General features: G+C 44.4%; 1 long non-coding RNA gene across 2 annotated transcripts in view; it reads left to right on the plus strand.

Annotated features, from left to right (window-relative positions):
- The window catches only part of LOC129549773 (uncharacterized), a 54,192-nt gene extending 28,353 nt beyond the window's left edge, over positions 1-25,839 (plus strand). The window contains exons 2-3 of one of the 2 annotated variants that reach the window (XR_016036685.1): positions 16,291-16,387; positions 24,418-25,839. This is a non-coding gene — a long non-coding RNA (uncharacterized LOC129549773). The remainder of the gene's footprint in view (positions 1-16,290; positions 16,388-24,417) is intronic. The other variant, XR_016036684.1, reaches the window with a different exon arrangement.
- The last annotated feature ends 510 nt before the right edge of the window (positions 25,840-26,349 follow it).

The raw sequence follows: 26,349 nt of genomic DNA on the forward strand, positions 1-26,349 counted from the left end.
AAAATTAGAGAATGCTGTTACTTTATCAAATCTGACATTGCAACTTTCTGGAAATAGGCAGCTAGCAAGATAGCACATAAGTGATGATGGGAAACTTCTTTAAGAGGAAGGGAGATTGGGGACTTCCCTGGCAGTCCAGTGGCTAATACTTTGCCTTCTGAACCCAGCACAGAGGGTGAGGGTTCAGTCCCTGGTCGGGGAGCTAAGATCCCCCATACCTCCTGGCTAAAAAACCAAAACATAAAGCAGAAACAATATTGTAGCAAATTCAATAAAGACTTTAAAAGTAGTCCACATCAAAAAAATCTTTAAAAAAATGGTCAAAAATTTTAAAAAAAAAGAGAGAGAGAAAGGCGATAGTGATGACATTCCCTTGGTTCCTCCGTCCCACCTAGGGCTTCCCTGGTGGCTCAAATGGTAAAGAATATGCCTTTAATACAGGAGACCCAGGTTATCTTCTGGACTCGATCCCTGGGTCCAGAAGATCTTTTGGAGAAGGCAGTGGCAACCCACTCCAGTATTCTTACCTAGAGAATCCCACGGACAAAGGAGCCTGGCAGGCTACAGTCCACTGGGTCACAGAGTCCGACATGGCTGAGTGACTAACACGCCACACAGAGCCCCGCCCCTCTCCTTCCCTCACATCAGTCTTCCCCTTCCCCTGTGTGTATGTGCTTAGTCACATCTGACTCTTTGCGACCATGGATGTAGCCTGCCAGGCTCCTCTCTGTCCATGGGATTCCCAGGCAAGAATACTGGAATGGGTTGCCATTCTCTCCTCCAGGGGATCTTCCTGACCCAGGGATTGAACCTGAGTCTCCTGTGTCTCCTACATTGCAGGTAGATTCTTTACTGCTGAGCCACCAGGGAAGCCCTCGCTTCCCCTAGTTAGTTCCATTCTCCCTGATTAATTGGATGCCCCCCCGCCCCCCCGCGACCCTCTGTGCCACACACGCATTTACTCAGCTTAAGAAGTCCCCAGCCAGAGGATGTCTAAAGCTCTCTTCAGGCTGAAACGGTCTCTGTCCAGCACTCACGGAGTTATGGTTAAGATCCATGATAGCAAAGAATGTGAAACTCATTCCAGACCAGTAGCCGATCTCCACTGGAGCCGGGCAGTGCGCTCCCCGCGACAGATCCGCACGTCAGATGGCACATTGTCACCACTGAGTCACACCAACAGCTTGTCTGTGGTTTGTAAAGGACAACGCTGATGGTCCACAGGCTTGGCATGGACCCTCCTGCCGGCTCCATCACCCTCAGCATCACCACTCGGGACCCCACACTTCTTTCCTATCAAAGATTTCAGAGACTCCCCAAAAGGGACCACTGCTCCTGTGGAGAATGAAGCCTGCATGTTGGTTGGAGTTTGAAATGTACCATCATTATCTATCAGTTTTGAACATTAAAGTATGTTGCTGCTTTATCGAACCTGACAGTGCAATAAAAGTGAAAAAAAAGAAGCAAGTTATTTGCGTCACTGGAGCATGGTTTTTACTTTTTTTACATTTGGAGTATGGTTAACATTGTCCGTGTGTTTTATTTCCAAGAAGTCTGCAGCAAATTAATGCTTCTGGGCTTCAGATATTTATAAGGATAGTTTGTATGTATTGAAAATCTACCGTATGTCAGATACACAGCTTGACAGTCTTTATGTGCTGTGCTGTGCTAAGTCACTTCAGTAACATCCAGCTCTTTGCCACCCTTTGGACTGTAGCCCGCCAGGATCCTCTGCCCATGGGATTCTCCTGGCAAGAATACTGGAGTGGGTTGCCATTTCCTTCTCCAGGGGATCTCCCCGACCCAGGGATGGAACCCGCATCTCTAAAGTCTCCTGCATTGGCAAGCACGCTCTTGACCACTAGCGCCACCTGGGAAGCTGACATTGATTATGCTTGATCTTAAAGGATCATTGCCTCCTTTCTAAGGATCCGTCCGTCTGTCCCGTCGCTCAGTCGTGTCCGACTCTTTGCGACCCCGTGGACTGTAGCCTACCAGGCTTCTCCATCCATGGGATTCTCCTGGCAAGAATACTGGAGTGGGTTACCGTTTCCTTCTCCAGGGGATCTCCCCGACCCAGGGATGGATCCCGCATCTCTAAAGTCTCCTGCATTGGCAAGCACGCTCTTGACCACTAGCGCCACCTGGGAAACTGACATTGATTATGCTTGATCTTAAAGGATAATTGCCTCCTTTCTAAGGATTGGTATGTTATCTTTAATTTACAGATGAGAAAACTGCAGCTTGGGGATGCTGGGTCAGGCCACTGGTGAACACCCACGCAGGTGGTTTAGCTTCATAAGCTAGTCTTTCTACCACATGATGTTTCCCTCTTTATAAGAGAAAGAATGCTGACGAAAACCGTGCAATAGTCATTTGCCACCAGTCAGAGGGCAAATGGGGGTGGTATTTTGTTTTGCTGTAGATAAAGAATTAGCTTAATAGGAAATCAAAAGCAATGGAAAATATTTGCTCCTCCAGATGGAAACATGTTACGAGTTTATTTAATAGTTTTCTAAGTGATTTGGATCAGAAAGTACACAGTGAGATCTCTGAAATTAAAGATGGAAGTGAAATGTCAAACTGACAGGGATAAACCGTAGTACGATCTTGGGAGATTTCATGAGTGGGTAGAGAAATAGCAAATGAGCTCTAGCGTGGGTGAATTAAAGCAGTATATTCAGGGGAAATAATATAAACTTGGCTTATGATACCTCTTGGTTTCAATATAAGAAAAGAAGCTTAGAATCAATATAAAATAGTATAAAATACATATTTCATATTTTAAAAAAGAGGTTTTTGGTTCATTATTTTTTCACCTTCATAAGGGCTTCACAGGTGGCTCAGTGGTGAAGAACCTGCCTACTAATGCAGGACACGTAAGAGACGTGGGTTCGATTCCTGGGTCAAGGAGATCCCCTGGAGAAGGGAATGCAACCCACTCCAGTATTCTTGCCTGGAGAATCCCATGGACAGAGGAGCCTGGCGGGCTACAATCCATGTGGTCTCCGAGAGTCAGAGCATGCACACACACATAAATAAATCTGGCACTGCACACACACGCACACACAAATAGAATTTTAAAAGAGAAAATAGTCGACACCAGGAAGTTGCGACATCCTGCTCTGTAAAATTTCCCCCAAAGTAAAATCTATGTAATTTCCAGTAGTACAGCATATTTCGCATCATGAAATTCTTTGGGCTTCATTGAAAGAGAGAGGTTCTCCATATACATTCACAGTAATTATTTTGGAATCTAGTCTTTGTTTTCAGATTCCTGGGAAGTATTGTTCTTAATATTTAGGAAAAGAAGATCAGTTGATGGGAATGAAGAGGAGCCCTTTGGGATCCCCATCTGGTTCTCTCCTCTCTGTAGTTTCAAGCAGTAGATGGGGGTGGGCGAGAAGGTGGGGATAAGGGGGGCTTTGGGGATGGAGAGCAGGTGTGCAGGTGCATGCCTGCTCACGCACTTACACCACTTGGAACGAGGAGATTGCTTTAAACAAACTGCGGTGATTTACAACAAGCTCTTAGTTGTTTGAAGCTTGTTCACTGTTTTGCAGGTCACCAGGCACACGCATGTCAGCAACTTAGTTGGGCCCTGGGGGACCCGGGCACAGAAGAGTGTTCCAGTGTTCTAATGGCGTGTCAGATGCAAAAGGACGTGGCGAGGCGGATGAGAAACCTTCAGATGATTGACCTAAGTGCAGATGCTGGCACATGCCTCATCCTGGGCTCATCAGAATAAAACCTGCCTCGAAGGAGCCAGTGGACGACCTGCAAGGTCTTAACCAGGCGTGATTGTGCTGTTCTGGCTCTCCTAGTACTCATGTTAGCCCTGTGCGGTAATGAAATTTGAGACGTCTTTGCAACCCCTGATACTGTATGAAACGATGCTTTGTCAGCTGGCTGAATGGCCTGGTGTGTGTATTCATATATTTTTTCTTTTGTAATGCTTTGAAAATAGTTCTTGGTGCCTCGTGTAACTTTTCTGATCTCACTCTCATGTTTCTGAAAGAAAAAACACACACAAAACCCCCACCTTGCTCTGTAGTTTGTAGACCTGCTCTTTCGTCATCCCGGTGGGGACAGCCTCAGAATCGGTGGACCCTGGAGCTGACTTGTACTGGATCCAAGAGCTCATTTTGCCTGTTTCATTCTAGTCCTATACTCAGCGATGCCATGTGGGCAGCTTGAGATCTGCCATTTTGAGAGTCCTTACACCATGGAGATTGGCACACAGTGCAGACCAGGCCTTTTTTTTTTTTTTTTCCTGAAGTCAGTTGTTAAAGATTTACCAGCATCCATCCGCTCAGTGTCCTCTTAGACCACAGTTCATTTCCCCTAACATAACCTTCCAAAGCCTGAGGTAGGGTCCTCTTAGAGACTGTTCTGCTTGGAAATTTGACTGGAAAGTCATGCCAGCAATTGCACCCAGTGGCTAATAGGCAGTTCTGTTTCTCTTAGCATAAGACTGAGTATGAAGTGTTTCTTTCCAAAGTTAATAGGAACATGGTTCAGTTCAGTTCAGTCGCTCAGTCGTGACCGACTGTGTGACCCCATGAATCACAGCACACCAGGCCTCCCTGTCCATCACCAACTCCCGGAGTTCACTCAAACTCATGTCCATCGAGTCGGTGATGCCATCCAGCCATCTCATTCTCTGTTGTCCCCTTCTCCTCCCGCCCCTGATCCTTCCCAGCATCAGAGTCTTTTCCAGTGAGTCAACTCGTCGCATGAGGTGGCCAGAGTATTGGAGTTTCAGCTTTAGCATCAGTCCTTCCAATGAACACCCAAGATCGATCTCCTTTAAATGGACTGGTTGGATCTCCTTGCAGTCCAAGGGACTCTCACGAGTCTTCTCCAGCACCACAGTTCAAAAGCATCAATTCTTTGGCGATCAGCTTTCTTCACAGTCCAACTCTCACATCCATACATGACCACTGGAAAAATTATAGCCTTGACTAGATGGAACATGGTTATGCCTCACCAAATAGAGTATCTTTTTAAAAAAATCCCAACTAAAATGTGTCCTTTTGCTGACATCCTTGATTCTCTTCTGTTGTAAAATATTGGCTCCTCATTGTCATTTCAGAATAATTGTAATAATTATAATTATATATTATAAATAAAATAATTGGCAAGCATGCTTTTCCTATCAATCAAGCAATGAAATATTTAATGGGTATTTCTCATATGTAAGGGGCTTCCCTGGTGGCTCAGACGGTAAAGAATCTGTCTGCTGTGCAGGAGACCCAGGTTTGATCCCTGAGTTGGGAAGATCCCCTGGAGAAGGGAATGGCTTACCCACTCCATTATTCTTGCCTGGAGAATTCCATGGACAGAGGCGCCTGGCGGGCTACAGTTCTGGGGTCACAAAGAGTTGGACATGACTGAGCTACTGATACTTTAACTTTTCAATTTCTCATATGTAAGACACTGATAGCCTATATGCTAGATACAGAGGATAATTATGTGGCCTCAGTTTTCCACTCAGGAAGTATGGATACATAATTTAGAGTGAGACAAGACACACACCTGTGAAAATTATGTAAGAGAACTTCCACAACACGTGTAATTTGAATGTATCCAGTAAGTCTTCATCTTAAGGTCAGTCTCAGTACATTGTTACATCAATACACACACACACACACGATCCTGCCGGAGATTCTTATAAAAAAAGTTTGGCTGCCAGAAGACAAAGGTGGGGATTGCATATTACATTATAAAGCAAAGATTTCTAAAAATCTTTGAATATTTTTCCTCTTTCCCCAAAAATGACCCCGAGAGAGCCATCTGTGTCTTCTCCTCCCCTTCCTTCTCTGCCTTTATTTTTCTCCTCCTCCCAGGCCACACAACTGGCGCTAGTGGTAAAGAACCCGCCTGCCAAGGCAGGAGACGTAAGAGACGTGGGTGTGATCCCTGGGTTGGGAAGGTCCTCTGGAGGAGGGCATGGCAGCGCACTCCGGTACTCTTGCCTGGAGAATCCCATGGACAGAGGAGCCTGGTGGGCTGCAGTCCATGGGGTTGCAAGTAGTCGGACATGACCTTGCGACTGAGCACATAGTCAGGCCGTGTGCAGATTGTATACTCCCATCTCTCCAGATATTCTTGAGAATTTGGCAAAACAAGGATCTTTGGGGGAAACTCCTCCCCCCTCCTTAGAAGGCAAAGGAGGAAAAGAGTATAGATTTCATATGATTTCATGGGTTTCTGCCACAAATGAGAAAATTCAACAAGTATCATAGGGACTATTTGAAGTCAGAGGTAACAAGCTGGGAGTTTTAAATTCAGAGGTAGATAAAAAGAGAAAAGGGTCATTTTAGGTGGTGGGAAAGCTTTCAGAAGGAGAGTGTGGCAGGTGACCAGAAGGTCTCAAAGAGGAGCATGGTCATTGGCCCTATGGGGTCAATATTCCAGGTGTGAGCAAGTGGCCATCTCTTGGTTTTATCTTATCATTTGCTTTCACTTCTTCAAAGTGATCCTGAATCCACTATTCTTTTTTTTTTTCTTTCCCCAAAGAGGAGGGGTCACCTGTGCTTCACTTAGACTAGAAGCATAGGTGGTCCTGTAAAGGACAGACAGAAATCTGTCTGTGAAAGACAAACAGACTTCAGGACATTGCCAGGCTGGTACAGAAGTAGGCTCATACCTCAGATCTTTGGAGATTAACCTGCACTCCCAGTGCTCATGTCCTGAGTGGAAGAGTTTTTCCAAACAGCATTAGGGTCACAGTGTCTTCTCCTTTGCTGTGGCCAGTTTTACAAACAAACCTCAGGAACTGGCTGGGTAGTGGTGCCACCAGCCTGTTCAGGTCACAAAATGTCAGCTACCAAATTCAATGGTACTTTTCTTTGTTTAGAGTCAATCGACTAGAAAACATTTTAGATCAGTTTTTGCTCTTCTTGTCCAGGCAGACTCCAGTGACTTTGAGGTAAAGAGAGAACTTGGCTGTGAACTCTGTTGTCAGCAAGTTTGCAAAGTTCCTGGCTTGAGAATTTTCAGCCTCCTCCTTCCAGACTGGTTGATTCATTATGGAATCTCACTCCACAGTTATGAGTCATTGAAAAGTGAAAGTGTTAGTCGCTCTTTGCAACCCCATGGACTGTAGCCCACTGGGCTCCTCTGTCTATGGGATCCTCCAGGCAAGAATACTGGAGTGGGTTGCCACCTACTCCTTCAGAGAATCTTCCCGACCCAGGAATCAAGCCCAGGTCTCTTGCCAGATTCTTTACTGTCTGAGCCACCAGGGAAGCCCTGTGAGTCATTATGAGGACCCAAAGTTACCTTGGTGAATCTCACACCTTCCTTTGTCTTTGTGATGATAGAGTTGTGAGCCTGGGACCTAGGGAGCCTGAGACATTATGGAATTTCTGTATGCAGTCGTTAAATTCACAGCTACCTGATTTCCTTCATTTTCAGACCTGAACATCTGTAATAATCTAAATAGCCTCTTTCCTGCTAAGAAGCACTCTCGCTTTCTGACAGCATCAAAAACACTTGAATCATTGAACCGCATCTCACTAGGGCGTCAGGGATGGTTAGCTTATCTGGATTCTGGATGCTTTTTCCATCCGCAGCAGTGGCTCCTTCTGACCACATGACCTTGAGTGAGTTGTTTAACACCCTCCTGAACCTGAGTTTTATCACCTTCTGATCGAACTAAGGTCACAGCACATATCTTCAAGACTCTTCTGAACATCCAGATTAGCTAATACCGAAGACATCACTTGGAAGCCAGAAAGCTCCCTCCGGTGTATTAATAACTTAGATCCTCCTGGCTGATGAGAATAGTAATACCACAGTGAATCACATGCTGGCCCCAAGAGCTGGCTTTCAAGGTCAATTCTCAGGTATCTTTTGTAGCATTTTTAGGATGAGTGACATGCAAAAGCATTAGGGGTTTTCTTAACAAGGTTATTCATTTTCTCTGAGCTTCTCTTACATTGCCCCCAAACTCAAGTAGTATTGCCAACATGGCACATTATTGCGGTTTCTTTGACATAGATAAAGTTGGGGGAAAAACGGCGGTAAAAATTTCCCATACAATTAACAGTCTGCTTTCTGAAGAGGATTGTCTGCTCAACTGTAGGAGTTTTGGGTCTTCTGTTTGGGCCATGAAAACCTTGCCTTCAAATAAATATTGAGCAATTATTTATAGGGGGCTTCCCAAGTGGCTCAGTGGTAACGAATCCACCTGCCAATGCTGGAGTCACAGGAGATGCAGGTTCGATCCCTGAGTCAGGAAGATCCCCTGGAGAAGGAAATGGCAACTCACTCCAGTATTCTTGCCTGGAGAATCCCACGGACAGAGGAGCCTGGCGGTTTACAGTGAGGTGGGGTCCCAGAGAGTTGGACACGACTGAGCGACTAAACAACAACAAAGCCAGTCTCCCCATCTGCAGGATGAAGGTAGGAGAAGAGCTTCCAAGCAGGGTTGCTGTGAGAATTGAGGAAGTTGATGAGGGAAAAGTGAAAAGTGCCACTATATTATTATTGTTGTTGTTACTGTAAGCAGCAGCAGCTGCAGCTTATACTAGGCTAATTCTCCTTCCTAAGAGCCTCCGTGGAAGGAAAATGGTCCTGTGAACTCCAGGAGGTCACAGCTCTGGTCTCCAGCAGCTCTGGGCATTCACGCAGTCAGGACTTTTCCCCAGGGCTTCATCCCAGGCCCAAGGTAGGCGGTGACTCGGCTCCACGCATAGGCTGTGGAGCGGAAGTCTCTGCTATTTTTGTTTTCTTTAAGGGAAGAGCAAGCGGCTGCTGGGTTGCCCTCAGACCTCAGTTCAGTGATGACAATGGGCTCTGAGCAGGAGCTGGAGGCTGAGCCCAGGAGTTCAGTGTTCCCAGGGAAGGAACTTGGCCAGCTCTCCATCTGCAGAAGGGAAAGGGGGTGGGGCGTGTGGGGAGCGGGGATGGGAGCTGGGTTCCCCCACCTTTGCACCAGTGGCCCTTGGCTTCATGGACCCTCACCTGGCCAGCTGGTGCACTCCAGCCTGCCCTGCTGTGGACACATAACTTTGAACAAGTGTTTCCTAAGGGACAAGGTGACATTGTCATTTTCGTCCCCTCCCATCCTGCGAGCTGGGTGGTGGGCTGGACGCAGGGAGAACAGCATGGTTCCCATACCTGCCTCGGAGCTCAGGGACCTTGAAGGAACTGAATGGAAGGGAAAACAGGAGTTATGGCCTCTTTCATTTTCTCTTTAAAAAATATAAAAAGACCCTTGTATCCATGGTCTGGACGACTCCAGCCACATGACTGCTTCCTTTTGTCATGGAAATATGTTGCATAAAAGACTGTTTCCTGGATTGGCACCTTGAGGCTGTCCATCTCCAGCAGCAGAGAACTGCTGTCACTCCTGGAAATAGGACGTGCAGGTCCGGGAGGAGGTGGAGTCAAGTCTGCCTGACTTTGCTTTTCTGAGGGTGACTGTGTCAAGTTCTTGGCTCTGTGGCGGAAGTGATGGCTCGGCCAGTGCAGCCCAGTAGACCTTTTTGCAGCGATGCAAGTGGTCTGGGGTCTGTGCTGAGCCTACGACGGCCGCCAGCTCTGTGGCTAGTGAGAAACTGAGTTGTTGGTTTGGGTTTTGGTTTGAGGCATAATTAACATGGCTCAGCTGGTAAAGAATCTGCCTGCAATGCGGAAGACCTGGGTTCGATCCCTGGGTTGGGAGGATTCCCTGGAGAAGGGTAAAGGCTATTCACTCCAGTATTCTGGCCTGGAGAATTCCATGGACTGTATAGTCCATGGGGTCGCTAAGAGTTGGACACGACTGAGTGACTTTCACTGCTGCTGCTGCTGCTGCTGCTAAGTCTCTTCAGTCGTGTCCAACTCTGTGTGACTCCATAGATGGCAGCCCACCAGGCTCTGCCGTCACTGGGATTCTCCAGGCGAGAACACTGGATTGGGTTGCCATTTCCTTCTCCAATGCATGAAAGTGAAAAGTGAAAGTGAAGTCACTCAGTTGTGTCTGACTCTTCGCGACCCCAAGGACTGCAGCCTACCAGGCTCCTCCGTCCATGGGATTTTCCAGGCAACAGTGCTGGAGTGGGTTGCCATTGCCTTCTCCGGACTTTCACTGACATGTCACATTATATTAGTTTCAGGTGTGAAAGTGTTAGCTGCTCAGTCATGCCCAACTCTTTGTGACCCCATGGACGGTAGCCCACCAGGCTCCTCTATCTATGGGATTCTCTAGGTCAGAATACTGGAGTGAGTAGCCATTCCCTTTTCCAGGGGTTCTTCCCAATTCAGGGATCGAACCCAAGTCTCCTGCATTGGCAGGTACGTTCATTACCACTGAGCCACTTGGGAAGCCCCTGTTATATGTATACATGATAAAATCTCAGCTGTGATAATAACAAATATGGGGGAATGATGTTTTTCTTTAAAGTTGACAGTCTTTTAAAGAAAAAGGTAACTGAAAAAAATTATTGAAGGTGATTTTACCAAGTTTTATCTTTCCTCAGTCTCAATATGCCTATATATGTATAGTGTATATAATTCTTCGCTATAAGTCATTAAATAATCGGTCATTATAATAGATGTTACTTTCTGGAATCATCTCAAATTAAAGTTTGTTGTTTTGAAAGCACTGGTCATGTAATTAGAGAAAAATATGAGGCATCGATATTTCAATTGAGGATACAAAGTTATTGCTATTTTCAGACAATGTAGTTGTTTACATAGAAAGTACAAAAGAATCAATTGGGTGAAATTCTGTAACAACAGATGGTAATTCAGCTAGGTGGACTGCTTTCAAAATTAATATCCACATTCAGCAGCATTTCAATAAACAGGCAGTATTTAGCTATAAAATGTAATGAGGCAATCTACCTCATTTACAAGAGTGTAAAAAAAAGAACACCTAGAATGAACTTAATAAGAAATGTGTACACCTATATATTTTTAAAACTGTAATATTTTCTTGAAGGACATAAAAATGTAATTGAATAAATAAAAAGACCTATTTTTTTCTTAATACTGTAAACAGATAAATTTACCCGAAATTAATCTGAACATGGAACAACAGACTGGTTCCAAATCTGGAAAGGAGTACATTAAGGCTGTATATTGTCACCCTACTTATTTAACTTATATGCAGAATACATCATGAGAAATGCTGGGCTGGAAGAAGCACAAGCTGAAATCAAGTTTGCTGGGAGAAATATCAGTAACCTCAGATATGCAGATGACACCACCCTTATGGCAGAAAGTAAAGAGGAACTAAAGAGTCTCTTGATGAAAGTGAAAGAGGAGAGTGAAAATGTTGGCTTAAAACTCAGCTTTCAGAAAACTAAGATCATGGCATCCGGTCCCATCACTTCATGGCAAATAGATGGGGAAAAATGGAAACAGTGAGAAACTTTATTTTTGGGGGCCTCAAAATCACTGCAGATGGTGACTGCAGCCATGAAATTAAAAGACACTTACTCCTTGGAAGGAAAGTTATGACCAAGCTAGACAGCATGTTAAAAAGTAGATACATTACTTTGCCAACAAAGGTCCATCTAATCAAAGCTATGATTTTTCCAGTAGTCATGTGTGGATGTGAGAATTGGACTATAAAGAAAGCTGAGTGCCGAAGAATTGATGCTTTTGAACTGTGGTGTTGGAGAAGACTTGAGAGTCCCTTGGACTGTAAGGAGATCCAACCAGTCCATCCTAAAGGAAATCAGTCTTGAGTATTCATTGGAAGGACTGATGCTGAAACTGAAATTCCAATACTTTGGCCACCTGATGCGAAGAACTGACTCATTGGAAAAGACCCTAATGCTGGAAAAGATTGAAGGCAGGAGGAGAAAGGGATGACAGAGGATTAAATGGTTGGATGGCATTGCCAACTCGATGGACATGAGTTTGAGCAAGCTCTGGGAGTTGGTGATGGACAGGGAGGCCTGGTGTGCTGCAGTCCAGGGGGTTGCAAAGAGTTGGACATGACTGACTGAACTGAACTAAACTGAACTAATCCATAAATCCAAAGTAATCTTCATCAAAATACCATCAGTAACTTTTATAACTTGGAAATCTATTATTAAATTTATCTGGAAATGTAAACTTGTGGAAACTATATATCAATGGATTCCTGAATACGCAACAAGAGTTTTGGGGAAGGAGGTATTAATAATGTTTATCTATAGACAGCAGAAGTGAGAGGTAAGGCGTTGATTCAGCGCCTCAGTTTTTATTTTATAACCATCTATGCTATTGACATTTTCAGTAGGCACATGTGTCACATATATGATTAAGGTGGTAATTGTTTATTTTTAAAGGACATTTTCTGTGATGTAGAGTGGTGATACTAACCCTTACTGCTCATGGGAAGCAGTCAGGGAGCTTTAAAAGCAAAGCTCATATCTCACCTTCAGATTTGGGTTCAGTTGGTCTGGGGTAGGGGACCAGGCATCTGTATTTTTTAAGTTTTATTTATCATTATTTGTGGTATTTATTTGTTTATTTATTTGGCTCTGTTGGGTCTTAGATGAGCCACTTGTGCTTCTCTCTAGTTGTGGTAAGCAGGCTTAGTTGCCCCAAGGCATGTGGGATCTTAGTTCCCTGACCAGGGATCAAACCAATATCCCCAGCATTGGAAGGTGAATTCTTAACCACTGGACCACGAGGGAAGTCCCTGTATTTTTTTTAGAAAGCTCCCAGTAACTCCCCTGTGCAGCCAAGGCAGAGGGTTGCTGCTTTGGTGGCCCACGGTAGTGTCATGCCAACTGTGGTCACAACCCATGGTCACGAGACCAATTTAATGGGTTCAGTTTAGTTCAGTTCAGTCGTTCAGTAATGTCTGACTCTTTGCGACCCCATGGACTGCAGCACGCCAGGCCTCCCTGTCCATCGCCAACTCCCGGAGTTTACTCATACCCATTGAGTCGGTGATGCCATCCAACCATCTCATCCTCTGTCATCCCCTTCTCCTCCTGCCTTCAATCTTTCCCAGCATCAGGGTCTTTTCCAATGAGTCAGTTCTTCGCATCAGATGGTCGAAGTATTGGAGCTTCAGCTTTAGCATCAGTCCTTCCAATGAATATTCAGGACTGATTTCCTTTAGGATGGACTGGTTGGGTCTCCTTGCAGTCCAAGGGACTCTCAAGAGTCTTCTCCAGCATCACAGTTCAAAAGCATCAATTCTTCGGTGATCAGCTTTCTTCATAGTCCAACTCTCACATCCATACATGACTACTGGAAAAACCATAGCCTTGACTAGATGGACCTTTGTTGACAAAGTAATGTCTCTGCTTTTCAATATGCTGTTTAGGTTGGTCATAACTTTCCTTCCAAAGAGTAAGCGTCTTTTAATTTCATGGCTTCAATCACCATCTGCAGTGATTTTGGAGCCCCCCAAAATAAAAGTCAGCCACCGTTTCCATTGTTTGCCTATCTATTTGCCATGAAGTGAAGGGACTGGATGCCATGATCTTAGTTTTCTGAATGTTGAGCTTTAAGCCAACTCTTTCACTCTCCTCTTTCACTTTCATCAAGAGGCTCTTTAGTTCTTCACTTTCTGCCATAAGGGTGGTGTCATCTGCATATCTGAGGTTATTGATATTTCTCCCGGCAATCTTGATTCCAGCTTGTGCTTCTTCCAGCGTTTCTCATGATGTATTCTGCATATAAGTTAAGTAAGTAGGGTGACAATATACAGCCTTGACGTACTCCTTTTCCTATTTGGAACCGGTCTGTTGTTCCATGTCCACTTCTAACTGTTGCTTCCTGACTGCATGATTACTGGAAAAACCATAGCTTTGACTAGATGGACCTTTGTTGGCAAAGTAATGTCTCTACTTTTTAATATGCTATCTAGGTTGGTCATAACTTTTCTTCTAAGCTGCAAGTGTCTTTTAATTTCATGGCTGCAGTCACCATCTGCAGTGATTTTGGGGCCCCCCCAAAATAAAGTTTCTCACTGTTTCCATTGTTTCCCCATCTATTTGCCACAAAGTGATGGGACCATATGTCATGATCTTAGTTTTCTGAATGTTGAGTTTTAAGCCAACATTTTACTCTCCTCTTTCACTTTCATCAAAAGGCTCAGTGGGTTGGGATCAACAATTAAAAAAAACACCTGCTATTGACAGAAATGTGTGTGTGTGTGTGTGTGTTTACACACTGGGTTGTGATCTAAAGCATCTCTTTCTGTGGAATGAAACTTTAAAAATTCAGAAAGTCACTGCCTCATGTGACTCAAACACTTCAGACCTTCTAAAACACTGTATCAGAGTTGGTGTGAACTAATATTAAAGGCTTTCCACAGCCTAAAAATTATATTCTAATCCTGGCTTTTTTTCATTTATTCAGTCATTCATTGATGACAGTTCAAAGGTCAAATTTTCCATATGTAATATTGGTGCTTATATGATGAACACAGTGTCTGACTTAAGTAGATGCTAAAAAAATATGATAATGAAAGAATGAATGAAATTATTCATTAAATTATAATAAATTATTAGGTAATGCTTTGCCTCATCTTTCCAGTTATGTTTTTATAAACTTGTTTCTCTTCTCCCTTCTAACCACATGTTCCTAAATAATTTTTTCTGGATAGAATAAACCAATAATATTTGGACGGACATCCCAAGTTCAATGTGAAGGCTGAGGTGGGACTTCCCCCTTTGCTGACACACTCACCCAAGTGAGGACAGTGCTTGGCTTGCATTGGACCACCCTGACCACATGGACTGTGGTCACATCCATCTTCTCACAATGAAAACTTGGATCTGTGGGCAGTACATAGATATTCGTAGAAGACAGAACTAGGAAGAATTTGGCTGAAATTGATTTGCTTTATTCAAAACAAGTTGTGTCTTCTGAAGGTGAGGTCTTCGGGAAAACGTTCCAATTCTCTATACAACTGCTGCTGCTGCTAAGTCACTTCAGTCGTGCCCGACTCTGTGTGACCCCATAGATGGCAGCCCACCAGGCTCCCCTATCCCTGGGATTCTCCAGACAAGAACACTGGAGTAGGTTGCCATTTCCTTCTCTAATGCATGAAAGTGAAAAGTGAAAGTGAAATCGCTCAGTCGTGTCCAACTCTTGAGACCCCATGGACTCTTGAGATCCCTCCATCCATGGGATTTTCCAGGCAAGAGTACGGAAGTGGGGTGCCATTGCCTTCTCCGCTATACAACTGACCTCACCTAACTGAGAAAGGCATCATGTGACCACAGTCTCAGCCCTAAGCAAGGTGCTGCAAGAAATATGAGAAAGTATCCGTTGCTTTAACTAGGAGATGCCAATTGTAAGTGAGAAGGAAATTCAGGTTGGGCAGAAACCAAATGAAATGCACCGAACAGGAAAGTCTGTAGATCGAATAGCGAGCCACGTGGGACAGGCACTGCAGGAAGCCCAAGAGAGGTGCTCAGGTAACATCCTGAAGCCTGAAAACTGGATCCTAATTGGCCTAAGGCCTCTTCGTTAGGTGCTTGTGTTGTGTAATGTTTGATAAGCCATTAGCGAGATGACAGTCTCCAGGAATTCTCTTCCAGGATGGCGGGCCTCCCTCGCTCATTCCAGGAGTCAATGCATGACTCCATGACTCAGTGGATTTCTGGGCTGTTCCACCTTGTGCCTCCCAGGTCACACTATTTTGAGGGGTGACAGGGAGGAAGGTAAATAGATCTATGACGTGGTTAACTTTTTAGCAGAAATGAATCACAGGTCAGAGTGACATCAGCTGGCTTCTCAATGACTATCCAGAGATACCGAAGGGAAGGCCTTTCTAGAAGCAAGCAGCTGAGAAGGTACATGGGATGAAGATTAGAAAAAAGCAGAATTAATAGTAGAAGCAAAACTTGAACATCTCAAAGTTAACCTATGAAAACAGACTAGCAGGGAGGATTTAATCACCAAAAGAGAAGACTGAGGAGTGATCCCATTAGGATCTTCAAAAATATATGGAGAATGATTTCATAGGGACTGGAGAACTAGCTCTTTTAAATCTTAAGCTGAACTTAGAATCATTGAGGCTCCTTCTGAAAAAGTGCATCTTTGTTTCTGCTTTACTTAATATTTCTCAAATGCCTCTTCCTCACCGTCCAGTTGTTAAATATTAAATTCAATTGACCTGTGTATGTAGGGCTCTGTGTAAGCCCTGAGAGGTGTGGAGGATTTTATAGGAGTCACCTTTCTTTCCAAAGAGGTCTCAAGTGAGGCTATGCAGCATATTAGATACTTGCTTTACCAGGGAGTTTTGAAAATGAGATAATGAAGGAGAGTAGTCACATGACCCAATTGTTCTGTTCCAGGGTTCTGTGTTCCATTCATCTATTACTTTATTTTCAGATTCTCATTGAAGTCTAGAAAGTCATGAAGCTGCTGCTGAGGATGGGTGTGTGTGATGGTTTCCTGTCTCTGAAGAAATGGAAATGGGGCTAACCAGGTTTGTGGAATCAAATACCTGTTACCAGTATAACACCAGTAAAAAAATGGATCTTGAAACTTTGAACTTGAGCTTTTGAAATCAGCAAGCTCTTTATTGTTTCCTCTTGAAGACAGATATTTCCAATGTCTGCCCAGAATGTAGACAGGATTTTGAAATAAGTTTCTATAACCCAAGTTGACTAAGAGTGCTCCCAAGTTCCAAAGGACTCTTCAACAGCTACCCAGATGTGGAAAAACTGGTCTTTCCCTCGCAAAGTTCATGAGTCCAACTCAGATCTTCACACACTGTTTTAGACTTTTCAGGTTAAGAGAACTTGCCTAGAATGAAATAAATCACTAAATATTGCTTTTCCTAAAATGGCACATCCTCTAAGGCTAATCAGTTTTCAAATTAACATGCACCCAAATGATTAATTTGATAAACGGGGACACTGAAAACAGCTGTGACACAGGACCTACTCTTGGAATGTTGTGTTGGCATCCATAGAAGGTCAAGTCCTTCCACCTTCTTATTAGACCCGTTTCATCAAGAATTGTTATCCTTTTTATTTCAGCATTGCACTCGACAATCACATTATTAACCTTTAGCTTCCCCCCGGGAGGAAATTAATTGGCTGGATAATTTTTTTTGGGGGGAGTGGCAGAACTACCGAGCATAGCAATATGAAAACATATTCCCATTTTAAATGCTTCTGTATGCATAATAAATACTAGAATACCACTGAGCTGAAATTAATGAGTCTGTATTTGAAGCATGGCTGTATTTAAAATTACCTGCCTGATGACAATTTTACTTAATCACATTACAAGTATCTCTGATTACTTCTTGTTAATTGCTACTTCCATTCTGGAGGGAAAAAGGTCCAGAAATTTCCAGGTAACAGATTACTTAATTGCTAACATCAATCTGGCACTCAAAATAATATTCCCCCCCTTGACCCAGCCAGTCAGCAATGTGTGTGGGCGATGGCACCTCTGGTAGAAAATTGTTTTAGATCATGTGGGGAGATATGAGGGCATGTCTACTTTTTGCTACAGCAGAACAAGAAGAAAGGCCTAGACAGAAAAACAGAAACACCTGGGTCTGTGCAGGTGTGTGTCATGTGGATGCCATGTGGACCTGGGTGCCAGGGGCCTCCATCCACTGGTGCTGCCTGATAGCAAGTCCGTGAGATCCGTGGACCAGCAAGGTACCATTTCCATTACACGAGACCCTAGACCTTTCTCCTTTCCTTCCCTCCTATTCATATTTTTATACTTATGGTTTATTGTCTGTCTCTACCCACTGGAATTTAAGGTCCATGAAAGGAGATATTTTTATTTATTTGTCTGCAGATACATTTCCAGTGCTCATTACACCTGGCACATGGTGTGCCTGTTCAGTTGCTCAAGTCACGTCTGACTTTGTGACCACGTGGACTGTAGCCCACCAGGCTCCTCTGTCAATGGGATTTCCCAGGCAAGAATACTGGAGTGGGTTGCCCTTTCTTCCTCCAGAGGATCTTCCTGACCCAGGCACACGGTGGGCTCTCAATAAATAGTTGTTGAATGAATGAATGCAGTAATTTCCACAGTGGATGAAGATAAGGGCCTCTCTGTTCAGGTGCATTTGTTGATTCATTTAAAGAAAATTTCTGAATCAATGTTGATGCAATTCTGGGATATTTCTTTTTATTCTTTGACTTAGTATTCAAAGGCATGGCAGTAAAACTTTCTAAAAACCCAGAAGGACAACCTCACATTTCAAACTGATAAGGCTCGAGAAAAACATCTATTCTTAAGGAGAGAAATGAAAAGGAAAAAAAAGAGTAAGCTGACTATTCTGGAGGAAAACTTTACAAACTCGTTGAAAAAAATGAAAGAAAAATATTCAGTCACTAACACCAAGGAAACTGTCTGAGTGCACTTCCTTTTGTAAAAGAACTATTTATTTAATTGGCTGCACTGGGTCTTCGTTGAAACATTTGGACTTTTAGTTGCGGCATGCAGGATCTAGTTCCCTGACTAGGGATCGAACCTTGGCTTCCTGCATTGGGGAATGTGGAGTCTTAGCCACTGGACCACCAGGGAAGTCCCAAGCTTCCTTTGGTAAAGTATTTTTGACTGGCTTCACTCTCTTTGTTGGAGAGGCCAGGCCAAATGAAATTCGAATTGCTTCTTCTTGGACAAATAAAACCTGGGCTGCTCTCTGAAGCACAGTGTTTGCAGGCATCTTCAGAGCAAATCCTGAACCAGTTTATAGAAAAACAACCGCGTTAGTGGAAGCACATGCCACTCACACCTGACCCTTCTCACCGCAAGCTGGTGAAGCTACTCATGCATCTTTGGGAATCAGATCCTATAAACACGCTTTCTCTTTCTTTATTTTTTTAAATGAAACTGGTACTAACCAGTAGTTCTTGATTTTTTTTTCCCACTAAAAGACCCTTGAGGACCCAGCATTTCACAGTAAAACACTGACTCCTGCATGTCCAAATAGGCCCCGTGTGTTTAATGCAGTTGCTATCAGTTGCAGTTCAAGGATTGTGAAAAAGCCATTGTGGGAACATTCTTTAAAAAAAATTTTTTTTAAAGAATTTTAAACTAAAAACGTTTTTTTAAGAATTTTAGATTCAAATTTTTCTGGGTTTGACCTGGGATTTCTTAGCACTTTGTATACATCACGAATCGATTTGCCTTGACTCTGGGTTCCGCAATCAAAGGGAACACGATCTGATTTTGAGCTGAAGTAAATGGGGAAATAGATGGGTGTTGCCTGTGACAAAATTTCACAGAACAACTCAGCCTGACTCCCAGAACCATTTGGAGAAAAACTCTTACTATTTTAAACTCAGTCTCATTTCTCCAACCTTTGACTTTGCCTTTCCTTTTTAATGGTGGTTTTGGCTTGTTCTTTTTTAAACCCATATCCGTTTTGCCTGAATTTTCTCCATCTCTGTGTCACTCCTGCAACCGCCATCAGAAGAAGTGATCTGATGCAGCAGCTTTGCCCCTAAAAGTTCTGAGGTCCTGAGGGAAGGACAGCGCATGGTGTCCACATGGCGTCCGCAAGCCTGCCACCCCCTGCGCCCATCACCAAATTTCACTGCTGCCTTTAAGGACCTCCTGGTGCATTCCAGCCTTAGCCTGGGCACCCGGGCTTTTGGTGGGAGTGGCTGGGCTGTGTTTTATTGATCACCAGATTCAACATCCATATCTGCCTGAAGGGATACATGAGGCAAAGACTTGAATGTGCAGGCAATCTCACCAAGAAATCAAGGTGCGAGCACCAGTTCACCAAGTGGCTCATCCATGGTTACTTGATTTTTTTTAAAAAAATCATCTATTTAGCTCTGCTGGGACTTGGTTGCTGAACCGGCTTTCTTTAGTTGGGATGAGTGGGGGCCATTCTCCAGTTGCAGTGTGTGGGCCTCTCACTGGGATGGCTTCTCTTGTTGCAGAGCATGGGCTCTAGACAGCACAGGCTTCAGCAGTTGTGGTGCATGGCCTTAGCTCCTTTGAGGCATGTGGGATCTTCCCAGACCAGGGATTGAACCTGTGTCTCCTGCATCAGCAGGCAGATTCTTTTTTTTTTTTTTTTAATTATTTTGTGTTGGAGTATAGTCAATTAACAACGTTGTGACAATTTCAGGTGAATAGTGAAGGGATTCAGCCATACATATACATGTACCCACTCTGCCCCAAACTCCCCTCCCATCCAGGCTGCCACATAACATTGATCAGTTCCCTGTGCTATACAGGTGGTCCTTGTTGGTTTCTATTCTATAATAAATACAGCACTGTGTATATGTCCATCCCCAGATCCCTAACTATCTCTTCCCCCCATCCTTCCCCTGGCAACCGTAAGTTCGTTCTCTGTGAGTCTGTTTCAGTTTTATAGGTTCACTTGTGTCATTTCTTTTTAGATTCCACATATAAGGGATGGCATACGGTATTTATCCTTCTCTGTCTGACTTACTTCACTCAGTATGACAATCTCAAGGTCCATCCATGTTGGTCGGGCGGATTCTGATCTACTGGACTACCAGGGAAGCCCACTTGTTTAATTCTTGAATTCTATCTGATCAGTTTTCACTCTGTCTTCCCAGCAGTATATTAAGGAGCTGGGCTATACTAGCTTCCTGCCACAGCTAGGAACTGAAGGGCAGAGAGAGAGTGTAGAGCAGTATGTATTTTTGAAGAAAGACTTCCTGTGAATATATTATTCATTAATATGTTTATTCATAGGGAGAATATATTTATAAGGATTCTGCATATTCAGAAATCTATTAACAAATAGATTCTTCATGAATATATTTACAAGGAGAAGTCAGTTTTTAAGAAGAATGTATTTGTAAGAAAATATATTCATGACAAATATATTCTTGAATATTAAGAATGTATTCATAGGAACACTTCATATTCAAGAATACATTTTTATGCCCCAGGAGTTGGAAAGACAAACTGAATATTCTTCAAAATGATACGGAGAAAAATGTAATGCACTCAAAACACAGTATTTCAAAAGGAACGAGTGAGTGTGGAAGTTGGGCACGTGCTGGGTGTTTGAGAAACGTTTCCAGAGCAGGGACCCGGTTAGATACAGGACTCAGGATTCAAGCCCAGGCCCGGCTCCAAAGCCCAAGTACTTTTCCCTCTATGTCCCTGCCTCCAGCCCTCACCCAACAGATGGAGATTCCACACACCAAGGTGATTCAACTGAGGAATCCCAGGGATGTCTGAGGGTCAACATCAGCCGGGGGAGGCAGTCTCAGCTCAGAGCCCTGTCCTAAATAGGAGTCAGTTTCCTGCACTGTCATGTTTTTTTTTTTTTTAAACTTAAAGAACCTGCCAGAAGTGCAGAAGACTCAGGTTCAGTACCTGGGTCAGGAAGATCCCCTGGTGAAAGGGACGGCTACCCACTCCAGTATTCTTGCCTGGAAAATCCCATGGACAGAGGACCCTGGTGGGTTGCAGCAGTCCATGGGATTGCAAAGAGTTGGACACGACTGAGTGACTAACACTTTCACTTTTTCACTTCATAGCCAATTAACAATGTTGTGATAGTTTCAGGTGAACAGCGAAGGGATTTACGTGTATCCACTCTCCCCCAAACTCCCCTCCCATCCAAGCTGCCACATAACATTGAGCAGAGTTCCATGTGCTATACACAGTAGGTTCTTGTTGGTGATCCATTTTAAATATAGTAGAGTGTACATCATGTCCATCCCAAACTCCCTATCTATCCCTTCCCTGCGTCGTTCCCCTCTGGGAACCATAAATTTGTTTTCTATGCCTGTGAATGTATTTATTTTGTAAATAAGTTCATTTTTTAAAAAAAATAATTAACACATCCATTATGTGTTAATCAATTTTCTTTTTACATTTTTTATTTTGTATTGGGGCATAACTGATTAATGAACAATGTTTTGATAATTTCAGGTGAACAGCGAAGGGACTCAGCCATACACATACATGCATCTATTCTCCCACAAACTCCTCTCCCATCCAGACTGCTAGATAACATTGAGCAGAGTTCCTTGTGTTATACAATAGGTCCTTGTCGGTTATCCATTTAAAATATAGTAGAGGATACATCGGAGAAGGCAATGGCAAGCCACTCCAGTACTCTTGCCTAGAAAATCCCATGGATGGAGGAGCCTGGTAGGCTGCAGTCCGTGGGGTCGCTAAGGGTCGGACACGACTGAGCGACTTCACTTTCACTTTTCACTTTCCACTTTCACACATTGGAGAAGGAAATGGCAACCCACTCCAGTGTTCTTGCCTGGAGAATCCCAGGGACGGGGAAGCCTGGTGGGCTTCCGTCTATGGGGTCACACAGAGTCGGACACGACTGAAGTGACTTAGCAGCAGCAGCAGCAGCAGAGGATACATATCCATCCCAAACTCCTGGTTATACAAGGTTAGCATCTAATCCCAGAGGGAGGAAAGGAGAGTACAGAGCTGATTAAGGGTAGGTTTTTCTTAGAATGTCTGCTGGTTGTTGAAAGAGACAAATTTATTTTTGCAGAAATTACCTCAAATTACAGATGTTTAAAGACCATGGTCTCAGAAGGGCCAGCCCCTTTAGGATTCTTGCTAATGATCTAATTTCCAGCATTGCAATATATATGAGGGCTCCTTTGTGGGAACTCTTTCTAACATCCTGGAAGCCTGTGTCTCTTGATGCCCTGGTGGCATGTTTTTGCTTTGTCCTTGACTCACTCATGTCCCGGGTGGGACTCAGGAAGAGAAAAGGGGAGTGAGGGTGAGGCTGGTACCCAGGGCAGTGGAGGCTTTCACAGCATCTGGGTGTTTCTGGATGCTGCCTGACAGCTAAGGGTTTAGCAGGGGGTGGTTCCTGGCAAAGCAAAGGAGCTCACCTCCTAACATTCCAGTTCCAAGCCCTTCGGGAGGCCACAGGGACAGGAGAGGGAGCTGGCTAGAGCTGGTTCTGGGTATGGTGGACTCATGCCCAGGACGATCCTAGGGTCTGCCCCACCTGGGCCCCCGACATGAGCCACACTAAGAGTGGGCCCCTTGGGGTCAAGCTTGATGCAAATTTGAGTATATATGTGGGAGATTCCTGCAGGATTGTTCAGAAAATGGATTGCTGTTGCTTTTCTGAGACCTGTTTAATGGCTACTGTTAGGTGTCCGGCACCTTACACATATGTTGTGGCGGTTACATTCACGCATGCGCACATGCTCAAAACCGAATTTAAAATAGCCTGATTCAAGTTGAGCTTGGATCAGGTTCTTTCTGTCTGATCATTCTGTCTTAGAGGGACACAAAGTCAACCCTAATCTGACTTGGAATTTTCTGTCCTGTTCTTGATCCTTCTGTGGAAATGACACGTATTAAATACACAAACTGCAAATCTCCTGTCTTCCATGGAACCTACATAAAAGCCATTTTGAGATGCTTTTTCATTAAAAAACCTCTTAAATCATTAACACCGTCCCTGAGGAAACACACCTCGAGCGTTCAGTTAGGGCTGACTTCTCTGCTGGCCCCGGGGTGCAGGGTTTCTCTCTATGGTCCTTTGGGGGTGGGGGGAGGACAGCCTCCAGGATATCATACTCATGAAGGCAGTGAGGCAGGGATTTTTATCTGTTTATTATCATTTAAAATATATTACAATTGTAACGAAGCAGAAGCAGGAATTTTAATTGTATGTAGCAGTTTAGAAAAGAAAAACCAAACAGAAAATATGCACATCAACCAATAATATAGTAAAAATGCCATGTAGGCAAAGTGAGACTCTAAAGAATGGAATCTAAGCACACCTCTGAGAGGAGAAGTTCTCTTTTCCTCAGTGACTTGAAGTTTGATAAACTCTCCAAGCAACTTTCTTAAACCCTAAGATTTTTAACTGAAGCAAAGGGATACCTACCGTAGGATTGATTCTATTTATTTCTTTTCTCTCCCACCAGCAAAAATAAAAAACAAACTGCATCCCCCCAAACCCAACCAAAACAATGGCGCCTCCATTCCATGGGGCGTTGGTGGCTCTTACTGTTTGGTACAAGAAAGGAGGTGCTTGTCTTTCAAAACTGTGAGGCTGACTTTGCATAGCTTCAGTCTCAAACATAGTTACTTACACAGAACAAATACTCACTCATAACAAAAAAGAGTTGTTTAAACGAGTACTAGACATCCAGCTCTAGACCTCTTCCCTTGATGAAGCCTCCGTCTGTAAACAGGTACCCAGGGCCCCGGTGAACACGGCTCCTCCTGATAGGCAGGTGGCCCGTGGGAAGTCAGCCTCCCAGGTGGCCCCCAGAGTGGAAGCTGTGAAGATGTGGATGGAGGGATGGGGGCATTTGTGTCAGGACTTGGGTCCCTGACAGTAAGGGCACCGCAGGCGAAGGGTCCTCAGGAGGGTCCTCCCAGTTTCTGCCAAGTATCCTGCTGGCTGTTCTCATGGGACCCCGGGGCATGCTCCCGGAGACCTGGAGGCACAGCTGAGAAACGGTTCGTGGAACCTGGATAAGAGTTAATGGATCATGAAAACATGTGCTTATTACTAATTTGTGTTTTTTAAAGATCCTCACTTTCCTGAATAAAGCACAGACATCTCACATGAAGTCATTAAAGCACCAGGCCTCTGCCTCTTAGACTCCCTGCACCCAGAGGGCAAATCACAGCCAAGCTCAGATGCTGTGCTGATGAAAACATTAACAGTGTGTGTCTGAAAACCGTATTCCTCATATCCCACCCTAGAGAGTTTCATCCTTGCAAAATGAGAAGTGGCTTCTTTGATGGTGAGGGACAAGGATAAAGATGCATCCTGTGGGCTTCTTGGGTCTGTTCCTTCCACGCGTCAGAGCCGCGGTGGTGACGGTCAGGATCCTGCCGGGCCTGGGGGCTTCTGCATCGCTGGCGCTGGATCAACCATCCAATCTTCCAAACGTAAAAGCCACGGCCGCTTTACAAGGTCCCGTTCACACTTGGGCACGACCACACTTGGGCACGACCACTTGACACTGAAATCAAGTTCCTGTGGCTGAGGTTCCTGCTGAAAGAACAAGGCGCAGCGGTGGCCTTGGTCCCTAAGGCACAGCGTCCCCCCATGGCCTCCTGGCCTGAGACGGCGTCCTCCCCAGCGAGGTCCTGGGAGCTCCTGAACACGAGGATGGAACTGTAAACCTTCAGGGCTGGACCTAGCTCGATCTTCATCACCTGGACAATGTCCATCTGTTAGTAGGAGGAAGACTCTGCCATCGATGTGCTGTCAGTAAATAAATGCACACAAACACAGCCTGACCCTCCAGTCTGTTTGCCCCCCTCCAACCCCCCCCCCCCCGCCAGGAGCCCCTGGGTGCTGAGCTGCGACCCGGACACCATGGGTTCCCAGAGCTCGGGGGACCATGGAGCACAGCAGCATCTTAGTCCATCTGTTCTCGACAGTAACTTCTCCCCAGAACCCTGAAGCTAAGTTACATTAAAAGGTATTCATCCTGTTAAATGTGAACTCAGCATACACGAATTAGGCTAAATTTCTACTGTTACATTTCAAAATTTTTGGACTGAATTTGTATCAAGGACCTTAACAATAACCTGCTTTCATATACCAAGTGAATCTCCAGGAATACTTCACATGAAAATGATGAGTGGTGAGGACACGCTGGTGTTATTTATAGCAGTGAAATACTGCAAACAACTGGACATGCCAGGAACAGCAGAAGGAAAGAAATTACAGTGTCGCCGAGGATGGGGGACTGGCAGTCACCAAAATTCACGTCTCAATGAAATAGGTAATGACTTGGGAAACTTTTTGTGGATTGTGAAGCAAGGGAACATAAGCTGATGACCTAGAAAGATTTGTTTTCATTTGTAAAATTAAATGTGTGTGATCGCTGTAAACATACACGGAGTTGAAATATTTAAAGTCTTTACAGCAAATGTGAAGTGATCTTTGGCCAGATGTTTGATTGTGTTTTCTCCTTTAACCTTACTTAAAATGCTTTTTGTGACAAACACCATTATAAGCAGAAGTACATTCAAAATGAGTTATTTATTAACTTTGAAAACATGTTGTGGTCTGGAATGTCTCGGCTATCCTGAGACTGCGTGATGGCTGGTAGCCACTGTGCATGTTGTGCTTCCAGCTTCTAGAAGCCCCAGGATGGTTTCAGAGTTCGAGTCTTAGGGATGTGGACAGGCCCATAGCCACGCCGCCTATTCACATGGGCGGGCCCAGGAGGAGTCCTGGGTCCAGAACCAAGAAGACAATGGCGTTTGCTGTAACACCCATCCAGGAACCCAGCCCTGTGGTTCTAATCCTTTTGGTTCACAAGAGAACCCCCGTGTCAGTGTCTCCCCAAGGAAGGAGAGATCCCCAAGGACCCCAGGTGGCGTGTTAGTTTTAAAAGTTTCCATGGGCTTCCCTGGTGGCTCAGATGGTAAAGAATCTGCTTGCCAATGCAGAAGACATAATATGAGACATGGGTTTGATCCTGGGTCAGAAGATCCCCT

This window comes from Moschus berezovskii, chromosome 28, assembly GCF_049115385.1.
Source record: "Moschus berezovskii isolate FMDL1 chromosome 28, NW_MosBer_1.0, whole genome shotgun sequence".
Taxonomy (NCBI): domain Eukaryota; kingdom Metazoa; phylum Chordata; class Mammalia; order Artiodactyla; family Moschidae; genus Moschus; species Moschus berezovskii.